This window comes from Camellia sinensis, chromosome 8 (genome assembly GCF_055761805.1).
Source record: "Camellia sinensis isolate YWXY chromosome 8, ASM5576180v1, whole genome shotgun sequence".
NCBI lineage: Eukaryota > Viridiplantae > Streptophyta > Magnoliopsida > Ericales > Theaceae > Camellia > Camellia sinensis.
This window is the reverse complement of record NC_138968.1, coordinates 87,688,156-87,700,749: the sequence shown is the minus strand read 5'-3', so window position 1 is coordinate 87,700,749 and position 12,594 is coordinate 87,688,156.

Sequence of the window (12,594 nt, the reverse complement as noted above, 5' to 3'; positions counted from 1 at the left end):
AATACACATGTCATTAATTCATAATTTCTTCTTAATTACATATTATGTATTCTTAATCATAGATTATAGGCTAATCACAGATCGAGATAGTTACAGTCTTCCCTTTTTAAAGAGTTTGGTCCTCCAAACTCGAATTATTTAGTTTATAAGCATGCCGGATCTACAGGGAATAAATCAAGGCATCTTTATATCATATCTTCTCATGTTTCCTATGTTGCATAAGTTTGCCAGCCAACTTTCACCAATGGAATTTCTTTGTTTCTTAGCCTTTTGATCTTTTGATTGACAATCTAAATCAGTCGCCCCTCGTAAGTATAATCATCTTTCACATATAACGGATCTCGTAGATAATCTCGAAGCATAGAAATATGAAACATATTGTGCATTTTCTCCATGACTAGCGGTAAGGCTCTACTCGATACGCCACCGGGTTGATTTTCTCAAGAATTTCATATGGCCCAATATATCTCGGTGCCAACTTGCCTTTCACCCCAAACCGTGTCTGACCTTTCATTGGAGTCACTTTTATAAACACATGGTCTCCGACCTCATATTCTCTATCTCACCTTCGGACATCTACATAACTCTTTCACCGACTCTGTGCAGTTTTTGACCGTTGCTGTATTAGCTTTACTTTCTCAATTGTCTTTTAGACCAGTTCTGGTTCCAATAACAGTCTATTGCCTACTTCGGCCCCACAAATTAGAGGACGGAACTTTCTACCATACAAAGCTTTGTAAGGAGCCATTCCAATGCTTGAGTGGTAGCTGTTGTTGTTATATACAAATTCAGTCAAAGGTAGATAAGTCTTCCAATTCCCTTAGAAATCTAGGGCACACATTCTGAGCATATCCTCTAAAGTCTGTATTGTTCTTTCTGATTGGCCATCTGTTTGTTGGTGGCAAGCACTACCCAATCTCAATTTAGTCCCAAAAGCTTGTTGCAAACTCTACCAAAATCTCGAAGTGAACTTAGGATCATTATCAGATACAATGGATACAGGCACCCCATGCAATCTCACAATTTCATTCATATAGATGTTGGCCAACTTATCTACATTATAAAAATTTTAACAAGCAGAAAATGGGTAGGCTTAGTTAAATGGTCGACAATGACCCAGATAGAATCCATATTTCGAGGAGCGAGGTAATCCAACAATGAAGTCCATCGTAATGTGTTCCTATTTCCATTTCATTATTGGAAGCGGTTGAAGTAATCCAGCGGGTCGTTGATGTCCAGTTTTTACTTGTTGGCAATGCAAACACCTAGCCACAAAATCAGCAATATTTTTCTTCATTCTAGGACATCAGAAATTCTATTTCAAGCCATGGTACATCTTTGTATTTCCCAGATACATAGCAAATTTGGAGTTGTGAGCTTGAATAATAACACACTTTCTCAATTCTGAACAATCCGGTACACACGGTCTACTTTGAAATTTCAACACATTGTTTTCATACACAAATCCGAGCCTTAGTTTTGAATCAATTTCATCGATAATCTTTTTCAAAAACTTATCTTGTAGCAGTTTTTCTTTAAGCTCCTCTATGATAGCTGGTTGTGTGGAAATGGCATCTAGAACTCCAGCATATTCATGTAAAACAACTTCAATTTCATTTCTTTCCAGATCACACAATAATGATTTCTGGCCAGTGAGCAAACATGACAAATTTCTAATAGACTTTTGGCTCAAAGCATCGGCAACTGTATTTGCTTTCCCCGGATGGTACAGAATTTGCAAGTCATAATCTTTGATCAATTCAAGCCATTGTCTCTATCTCATATTTAGTTCCTTCTGAATAAAGGAATATTTCAAGCTTTTATGATTGGTATACTCTTCACAAGTCACTCCGTGCAGATAATGGCGCCAAATTTTCAATGCAAAAATCATAGCTGCCAATTCAAGGTCATGGGCCGAATAATCCTTTTCATGTGATCAGAGTTGCCGAGAAGCTTACGCAATCACCTTCCTATTCTACATTAGCGCACACCCTAAGTATTTGTATGAAACATCACTATAAATCTGAAACCCATCAATACCATTAGGCAAAGTCAGAATTGGTGCAATTACCAATCTAGTCTTCAGTTCTTGAAAGGCTGACTCCCACTGATCATTCCAATCAAATGGTACATTTTTTTGTGTTAGCTGTGTCAGCGACATAACAAGTTTTGAGAAATCTTTCACAAATATGTGATAATAATCTGCAAGCCCCAAAAAGCTTATGACTTTGGACATGTTAGTTGGCTTTGGCCAATTTACAATAGCTTTGATTTTCTATGGGTCAATAGAGATGCTATCTTTATTGATTACATGCCCCAAAAATGTTACACAATCAAGCCAAAACTTGCATTTAGATAGTTTTGCATACAATTTATTTTCTCTCAATGTTTGTAAAGTAGTTCTCAGATGACGTTCATGTTCTTTTCTGCTTTTAGAATAGATCGAAATATCATCAATCAATACAATTATAAATTCATCCATAAATTGTTCAAACACCCGATTTATTAAGTCCATGAATGTTGGAGGTGCATTAGTTACTCCAAACGGCATTACCAAAAAGTTATAGTGCCCATATCTTGTTCGGAAAGCGATTTTCTCTATGTCTTCTATCTTAACTTTCAATTTGTGGTATCCGGATCTAAGGTTAATTTTTGAAAAGACTTGGGCTCCCTGGAGTTGATAAAAATAAATCATCTATCTGGGGTAGTGGATATTTATTCTTGATTGTTACCTTGTTCAATTCTCGATAATCTATACATTGTCTCAAAGTCCCATCTTTCTTCTTGACAAGTAGAACGGGAGCACCCCAAGGTGAAGTGCTCGGGCGGATAAACTTCTTGTCCAGTAGTTCTTGGAGTTGGACTTTTAGTTCTTTTAATTTAGAGGTTGCCATTTGGTATGGGGTTTTGCAAATCGGTTGTGTTTCAGGTACAACATTAATAGTAAACTCAATTTCCCTATCAATTAAGTCTCTGGGTAAATCATTTGGAAACAAGTCGGGAAATTCACTCACTGTAGGGATATTCTCTATGTTGGGGCTATTAGTAGTCACATTCAAGACGCATCACAAGTAACCCCGATGCCCTTTTCTCAACAATTTTCTGGCTTTCACAAAAGAAATCAATTATGGTGGAGGAATTACCCCATTTCCAACAAATACAAACTCAAGCATACCAAGTGGTCGAAACACAATAGTTTTATTCACACAATCAATAGTTTCACAATACTTCGTCAACCAATCCATACCAGGTATGCAGTCAAAATGATCAATATCCAATGGTAACAAATCAACATACAATGTCACGTCACCAATCACAATATCACATGCCAGATAAACATAAGCACATACCATGGAACCTCCAGATGGCATAGATACAAATACTAAATAATTCATAGGTTCTAATGGTCTAGTCAATTTTTGTGAAAAAGCATACGACACAAAAGAATGTATAGAGCCAGAATCTATCAACACATAAGCATTCTGAGCACAGATGGGGATTATACCTGCCACCACAACTTCGGCGTTCTGCACATCACCAGGCACTAGTGTGAAAACTCAGCCTTGTCTTAAGGTTTCTCTCGCAGTGTTTGCTCTCATATTTGTTCTAGATGCAGAGGTGGATCTGGCTGAACCTATCGCAAGACGGTTGGCATTATTGAACCCAAGCAGACAATCTTTCGCTACATGGCCTGTCTTGCCACATAGGAAACAGGGACCGGATGCACGGTAACACACCTTTATGCTTCCTTCCACAATCGGGACAAACTAGAATAGACCCACAGCTCTGACTTGAGCTACTTGTAGACCCCGTGTTTTGCATTTTGTTTACAAAGGAGCGGTCCTTTCTGAAACTATACCCAGACCTCTTACCTCTCCATTATGTTGTTGTTATTGTTGGGGCCTTGGTTTGTTTCAGGGCTGCTAGGTTGCCTTAAGCCATTAAGGCTCTATCAAGAATGTCTATATATGTGGGCAGTTTCTACACTCCCACCTGATCAAAGATATCCAAATTTAGACCTTCTTCAAAATTTCAGGCTTTCTTGTAACCCGTATCAACCATGTGCGGTGCAAACCGAGTTAACTCCGTGAACTTAGCCTCGTACTTTGCTATTAACATGTTGCTTTGCTTGAGTTCTTGTAATTCAGAAACTTTTCGGTCTTGAAACCATTGAGAAAAACACTTGTCATAGAAGATCTCTTTGAATTGAACCCATGTCATGTTCCCATTGCCATTTCGGATTACCAACCACCATCTTCGGGCTTTATCTTTTAAGGTATAGGTGGCCAAAAGAACCTTCCACGTCTTGGAATAGGGAAACACTTCAAATAATTTTTCCATTTCAAGTAATCATGTCTCTGCCTTTAATGGTTCAACACCACCTAAGAAAGTTGTCGGTTTTATCTTCATGAACTTTTGAGTTAGGTTGATGATATCATTGTTATCGGGCTTAACTTGCACTGACAGAGGTTGAGGGGGCAAAGGTTGTTACCCCAAAGATTCTGTTAAGGCTGCAAGCATTTGTTCCATTCAGCTCTTCGGTCTTCAGAAGATTTGGTTGTGTCATTACTTCTTGCATTTTCCATGTTGTTATAGGTAAACAAGGCAATAATAAACATAGAAACAATCTTGTTCACAGTGTTCAAAGTCAGTTCATTTCTTTCAATTTCATATGTTCATATTTAGATTCAGTTCTCACACTTACAAAAATCAAGACACTCACACATGCAGATGAAATGTCCCTACTTCTTTTCTAGGACATCCTATAGCTTATATGGACTCATGGGTGTAGTATGACTCGTGCTCTAATACCACTTTGTCACAACCCAAACGCGCCCTTATAGGTTTAACATCGTAACCGGCTAGTAATCCTACGATTACCAAAGGCCTCTGAACAAATTAACACATAATAAGGGACTACGGAAGCAGATATATAAAACATACATAGTCCAATGAGTTGTGCAGACATACATGGGACATAAATTTAAAACTTTACATACATACATGTGACGTCATATATATACATTAGTCTTACGTCACACAAACATACGGATAAAACCAAAAGGGGAACTTTGCCCAATATACAGATAAATAGAAACTTGTTCAAATTTCACAAAAAGAAAATGAAGTCTTAGATTTATTTTGCAAAACACGACCACAAGACTTTTCCAGAATCTCCTCGGAAGGCACAAAGGTTGGCCAACAAAATAGAATTCTAGGCAATCATCATTGAGCCTTGTCGCGCGCCTGATCACCTGCATACGTAAATAATAGAGTGAGTGGGAGCCCAATGAATAATAACAGAGTAAAGGGGTTTAATTGAATGATGTCCTATATCAGATTCAGAAAGGAGATTCATATTCATATTCTTGTTCAAATCATATATAGAAATCAAAGTCTCATGCTTAATCATATGTGGTATATCCATTAGCGTTAACAGACTAGATGCAGAATAGATACAGAACATATGGTGGTTATGAGTAACCAGTTCCATAAAGGGACCTCCGAATCCGGGTAACAGATAATAGATATGCTAAGCTCCATGATGGAGCCTCTGGAATGGGTAACAGATTGCAGACATATTAAGTTCCATAATGGGACCTTTGATATCGGGTAACAACTAATAGATATGCTAATGATGCCGCAAATACATTTCAGAAATTGGAAAATCATTCATTATACAGAACACAACATTTCAGAAAATAGATCTTATTTTATCATACATAAAATAAATAAAGTTGAACATAGCTATACTAAGTTATTAATCACAATTCGCTCCAAAAGCAGACAGACAGAGCAGACAGATCAAATAGCTCACGGCGCGTGACCTACACAAATAGATACCAGATACAGACTGAAACACATGCTCGGAGAACACTTAACTTATTTCTTTTCTACTTTAGTGTGTTTCTAATCCTTATCCTCACTATTATGTCTTAATTAGGGCTTAAGAATGCCTAAGATACAATAAGGATGCCAAAATGTGCTTTGAAACACATAGCCAAATTTTCAAAAACAAGGCAGTCCGCTCAAGCACAAACTTCTGTCGCTCAAGCGGCCTGTAAAGTCTGCAAAAGTATTGGTTGCATGATTTTTTCGCTTGATGACAAGACTGAGTAAAAAGAGTCTCCACTTGAGCGTAACCTATGTCGTTTGAGCGGTCTGCAAAAGACTGTAAAAACTTCTACTAGCTCTCCTTTTACACTCGAGCACAACTTCTATCACTTGAGCGGAAGGCCAAAAACAAGGGTGGTCACTCGAGCGCAGGTTTTACCGCTTGAACCAACCCCAAACTCTGCCAAAGTACTGGAAGTTCACATTCTTCGCTCAAGCGCAGACTCCACCGCTCAAGCAGACGGTGCGAATTCTGGAATTTCCAGATTGATGTTCAAGCATCAAAAATCAAAAAACATATCATTTGGTCCCCAAAACTTGTGAAAACATATTCAACTTGCAAAGCATTGAAAATTAAAGATCATTTCATAAAATAAAGGCCCAAAAACATGCCAATTGTTCAAAATCAAACTTGAAATTGTGAAAAGATATCATGCATATATTGATGCAAGTTTAAAGCTTCCAAAACATGAACAATTGAAGAAATACAAATGAAACCAAGTTGGATTCTTCAAAGTATGCAAGTAAAGCTTCATGCATTTGGAAAATTCTTTTAATTCAAGTTCAAAATCATGAGAATTATGCATGCATGTATATCATTAGCTCACTATTCTATGATTAACATGATTCTAGCTTGTTCTCTTCAATCTTATACAAGTATTTCTACATGGCTCATGAATTCACCCCCTAAGCACTTTATTTCCAAGAATTAAGGGAGAAATTCATACCTAAGGTGAGAATTCAAAGGATTTAATCTTAATTTCCAAGTTCTCTAGCAATTCTCCTAATTGAGCTCAATCTTCTCTTCTCTCTCTCTCTCTATATATATATATTTTGAAGGTTTAAGATGAGGAATTGGGACTGTAAAGTGTATAGAAGGTGTTAGAAGTGGCCTTATATAGGCCCATTAGGGAGCTTAATTAATATGTGCTTAAGTTAGTCAACTAACATTATTTATCCTAATTAATTCGTTCCGAATTGAATTCCAATTAAACCTATCACAAAATTCTCAAAATTCCAAATAACACATAAGCCAAGTCAATTTCGTATTCTGTGGCCGATAAGGCCAACATTTCACGTAATGAAATAGAAACACAGACAAATAATTCCATAGTAAACATATATAAACACAAATAATGCAATACACATGTCATTAATTCATAATGTCTTCTTAATTACTTATTAGGCATTCTTAATAATACATTATAGACTAATCGCAAGTCAGGGTTATTATAGACACACTGGCCAACTTAATTTGGTGATACACACTACTTTCCCTCATTCACCCATTTTCTCAAAATCATATATATTTGGAATGTATTAAATGAGCAACAATGTTTAATGCACATGGATGAGAAATTAATTTCAATTTGCCTAATCCTTATGCAATTTCTACAACAACCAAAGCTATCCTCCACTGATAGTCCAAAACAGATATAAAATCTCCAATACAGATAAACCTTCCGAATTTCATGGTGAGCGATAATACATATCCAACTCCACCATCAATATCAATATCCATCCAATTTCACATTTCCAACATTAATTCCATTTATTTATACAAAATAAATATTTGAGACATTTAGGGTAAAACCCCTTTTTTCTTCCAAAATCCATTCCAAGTATCAAAATCAATAATTTTATCACAACTCAACCTCATTTTTAATCCTCAACCATTTTCAATACACCCATTTGAAAACCTCTCTTTTGGTCTTAAACCAAAACCATAGGTTTGTTCCAAATCCACCAAAATCAGAAGATTGCTTTATAAAAACACATAACTAAGTCAAAAATCATAAAAGAGGGTAGAGAATTTATACCTCAAAGCTAGAAGATGAGAAAAGCATGGATGAAACTTGGATGAAGCCAAAATCCAACTCTATTCGGATGAAAATGAAGCTATAGGTGAGCTCTACCTTTTTAACAAAGGAAATAGGGTGGAGAAATGGGTAGATCTTGGTGTATTGTAGAGAGAGAGAGAGAGTAAGTTCTAGAGAGAAAAGCTTTAGATTTAGGGTTTTGCAATGTTTAGAGAGAAAAAAAGATGAAAAAAATGATGTAAAATGTGACTTTTACGAACTAATATACGCACAGTTCGCTCAAGCACAAGAAGTGACGCTTGAGCGTTCAAAAAGTGACGCTCGACCATAGAATACACACTCCCAGTAGTTTTGCAGATCGAAGACCATCGCTCGAACGCAAGAAGGGCCTCGAGCAGACAACCACTTGAGCGTAGAAAACACTGCTAAAGCGTAGAATACACTCTCCCAGTAGTTTTGCAGGCCTGTAAAAGTATTGAGAGTTCACAATGACTGCTCAAGCTTAAAAAGTGACGCTCAAGCGTAAGAGCAAAATTTTGGGCAACAAGGTTTTTGAAAAATAAGGTACCAACCTGTTCCAAACACAACCAACACATCCCGATAGCCAAACTCAAGTAGGGGAAAAAGGTATAAGATAAGAACAACAATACAAAACCATGAAACCCGAATCCAAAGCATCAAATAGGTCGGATCTTAAACTAGAATCGCTATAATCTCCCCTCTTAAGGAATTTCATCCCCGAAATTACAAATGAAACTTTAAAACTATGTTTAACCCAATTACAACAATGATAATCAATCAATTCCAATACCATGACCTGTCCACTGGTCACTCATTCCCATCAACATGATAAATAAGTCCTCACACAATTCACATTTCCAAAATATATACAGTGTTTATATTAAATTAACATAACAAAAGTTTCAATACAAGCTCAAACATTTACAAATAGGTCCGGATACTTCTCACGGGCTTCTAACAGAAGTTCCCAAGTTGCTTCCTTAACTCCATAATGTCACCACAACACTTTAACCAGAGGAATTGTCTTGCCTCGCAAGACTTGGTCTTGAGTATCTAAGACTTTCACCGGTCTGTCCTCATGGCATCCTCATCTACCTCTAAGTCGATCCAATCCAACACGTGGGATGATCCAACTCATACTTCCAAAGCATACAAATATGAAACACATCATGAACCCCAGAAAGCTATGGCGGCAAGGCCAAACGATAAACCAGCTCTCTAATTTGCTCAAAGATCTCAAAAGGCCCAATAAATCTAGGAGACAACTTCCCACTCTTCCCAAACCTCATTGTAGGGATATGGTTTGGAAATACTCTTCTGATCCTGGGGGACGCTCGTGATCCTCAACTAGCCACCTGAAAAGGAATGAACACTCCAATCGGGGGTGCCAGAATTAGCACTCCGACGGGCAAGTCAGTCTCTACTCTCTAGATTACTTGTATTTGAAGGTAAGTGTAATGGTTCTCACATACCTTTCTCTGACTGATGATCCTGTATTTATATTATTCTCTTTGGGCCCTAGGGCCAGACCCATCCTCGATCCTTTACATGCACTTATACTCGGCCTTTGTTCTATTGATTGGAAAGCTAATTATTTTATTCGGCTCTATAATTGACCAGGATCAATGCCTGTGAGACCATGAAATATCCTCTCACATGGATGGTGTGGAGATCCAACGAAGAGAAGAGCTTCACCCCTGTAGATCTATATTGAGGAACACAGTCGGTGCCACCCAATCGGGGTTACCGGCCCGGAGTACTCCGATGATAAAGTTAGTCCTTGAATCAGTAAATAGTATATATATCTATTAGAAGGGGTGTGTGTTTTGTGTAGAGAGAACAGACATACCTCTCACTTGGGATGCCCCCCCTTTATATAGATGGGGAGGTGTGATATTTGTTTGGCCTGGACCCATTGTGGGCTTTGTTTGGGTTAGGCCCAATAAGCTAGTACCTATATTTTTCTGGCTCCCACAATTGCCCCAAAACTTTCATTGTCTTCGGTAGAAGGAATGAGAGTTTTTATTGCCGAGTTATACTGTTCAAATAGATGTTAGGTCATTTGACAAAGAATACATTTGATAAATGAATAAAATGTATGAATGAATGACTGCATGTATGCTTAAATGTATGTGTAAATATACGTATGTCTTAAATGTATGTATAGATGTATGTATGTCTTGAATGTATGTATAAATGTATGTAAGTCGATCATAGGATGAGGGGGGGTGAGCTAAAACCCAGAAAGGAATACAAATAAATCACAACGATAGGCCGCGATATTCTAACCCCCAGGCATGGGTGTAGGCCGCAACATTCTAACCCCCGGGCATGGGTGTAGGCCACGGTATTATAACCCCCAGGCATGGGTGTCGTATTTTGTCAAGTGCAAAGATTGCTTCCATATATGGACTTTCATGCCAAGCTAGAAATATTTCTATAAGCCGAACACGAAAATGATTACCTGAACCAAATATGATAGATTAAATAAGGTATATATATCAGTCAAAAATTGGACCACGGTATTATTACCCCCGGGTGAGGGTGTAGACCTACAGTATTATAACCCCGGTCAAGGGTGTAGGCCTTTGCTAATGGCGCTCTGTGCTGAGTGCGAAGGTTGCGCTGTACTCGGAGACTTTTGTTGATTTTAAGTGGCAATTAAGTGCCAATATGGCAAGGACTTTGAATAATGTATCCTGTACCGAATAAGGTGGATGTGTTAATGACCAATAATATTGCTCCACTTGTATGGAATTGCCAAGTAGATATTGGGCCAACTATTTAATTGCCAAGTTGCTCGGTTTCCGTTTAGTCCAAGGTAGACTTGCCCATTGCTTTCGAATGCTCGGTGTTAGTCGGAAGGAATGTAGATTCCCATTGCCCTATGTTGCAGGGAAGATTCGGCTTTGGTAAAATGACGGCGCACAAAAATATGCAAACTGCTGACTGCCAAGTGTGTGATGTATTGCCCTAAAACGGGCGCTTGCTTGAAGCTGTGTGAAAATGAGCGGAAGTTTGTAACTCAAGTAAACGTCGTTGTAATGTTCGTACCAAGTTGGCCGAGTATGCATGCATATCAAAGGTGCCGAGATGATGATCGGCTGATGTGCCCCAATTGGAAAGCGGAAATTGACTGATGTCCCAGTGGGCAAATGTTTTGCCAAATAATGTTGTTAGGCGAATAAAGTTGCCGAATACTGTGGCCAATGTTGCTGCATAAAGTTTGACAATGCATAAGGTTGACAAATAATGTTGCTTAGCTGAATAGAGTTGATGCACGGCCGAATAATGATCATGCATAATGTTGCATTAATAATGGTCGAATAATCTTGCCGGGTAAAGTTGATGCACTGCCGAGTAACTAGTGTCAAAACATCGGTGTATCGTTTGGTCGGCGGTGTGTCGGCATTCCTTCGGAGTTAGATTTGCTAAGAACTTGGTTGGCAGTGGTTGCCAATTTAGTGAAGTTGAGCTTCTTGTCCAAGGTATATTTGCCCCATTGCTTTTGAATAAGATTTGTTATTCGGAAGGAATAAAATTGACTTGGGCCAAGAAGCCGAGACATTATGAAGCCGTGCCCCTGTTTGGTACCGTGGCAAAATCATTATGAAGCCGAGACAAAGTAGGGTGCTTGGTGATATCGGAATCAAATCTGCAATTTATTTGTATTTTTATTTATTTAATATATATATATATATATTCATATTTATTTTGAGCAGAATTTGCAAATTCTGACTGTACGGATGGACCCAAAATGCGTCAGATAGCTGGAAAGGACTATTGGATCACTGTGATCAGACTCCTGATGGCGTAATTATAGCCAAAATGGATCTAACGACTCAAATTAACAGGGTGTGATGCAACCGCGAAGCACATGATCATTTCTTTATATCTTGCTGGATCGTCTTCCTCAGAGAAAGAAATCATTTTCTGGGCAAACTTTGAGCGGCCCGTACGGCTTCGTTTGAGCTCCGATTTTGATGCGGTTTGTTGCGTTGGACTCGTCTCAATGAGTACTTCACGTTGGTATGGGCAAAACTTGAGTTTAACAGCTTCGAAAATTTTAGTTGTCGGAAAATATGAGCCGTATCGCAATTTTCAGTGAACTTTGGTTACTTCTTGGCTGCTTGGATTGGTGGGTTTGGACTCCTTGATTTGATGCGAATCCTTTTGTATATTCAGATGTTGATTTCGGCAAGCCGAGATGCTAGTTCTATGCTGTGATAATAAGCATGGGATTTTTGTCGAAAAGGTAGGCAAGTTAATAACGGTTAATAATTGTAGTTTTGTGCCAAGGATGTCCAATGTTATGGAGCATGTTACCACGTGTGGATAAGTAGTCTTGTTGAGTAATCAATGAGCCGAATAATGTTAGCTGATTTTCTGAGATATTTGTGCCGAAGAAGTTGTGAATTTACAGTTGTTGATGTTGAATATATAAGCCGAATAAATCACCAAAGTAGCTTTGGAGCTTTGCCGAGCAATTGCCTATGAGTTCTCAGTATTGCCGAGTAACATGTCCGTACCGAGCACCAAAATAATGTGCCGAATAATAAATGTTATGAGTGTAATTGTTGCCGAATAAGTTATGAGCCAAGTTGATCATATGCAAGCAATGTTCATAATGCCGATAAAT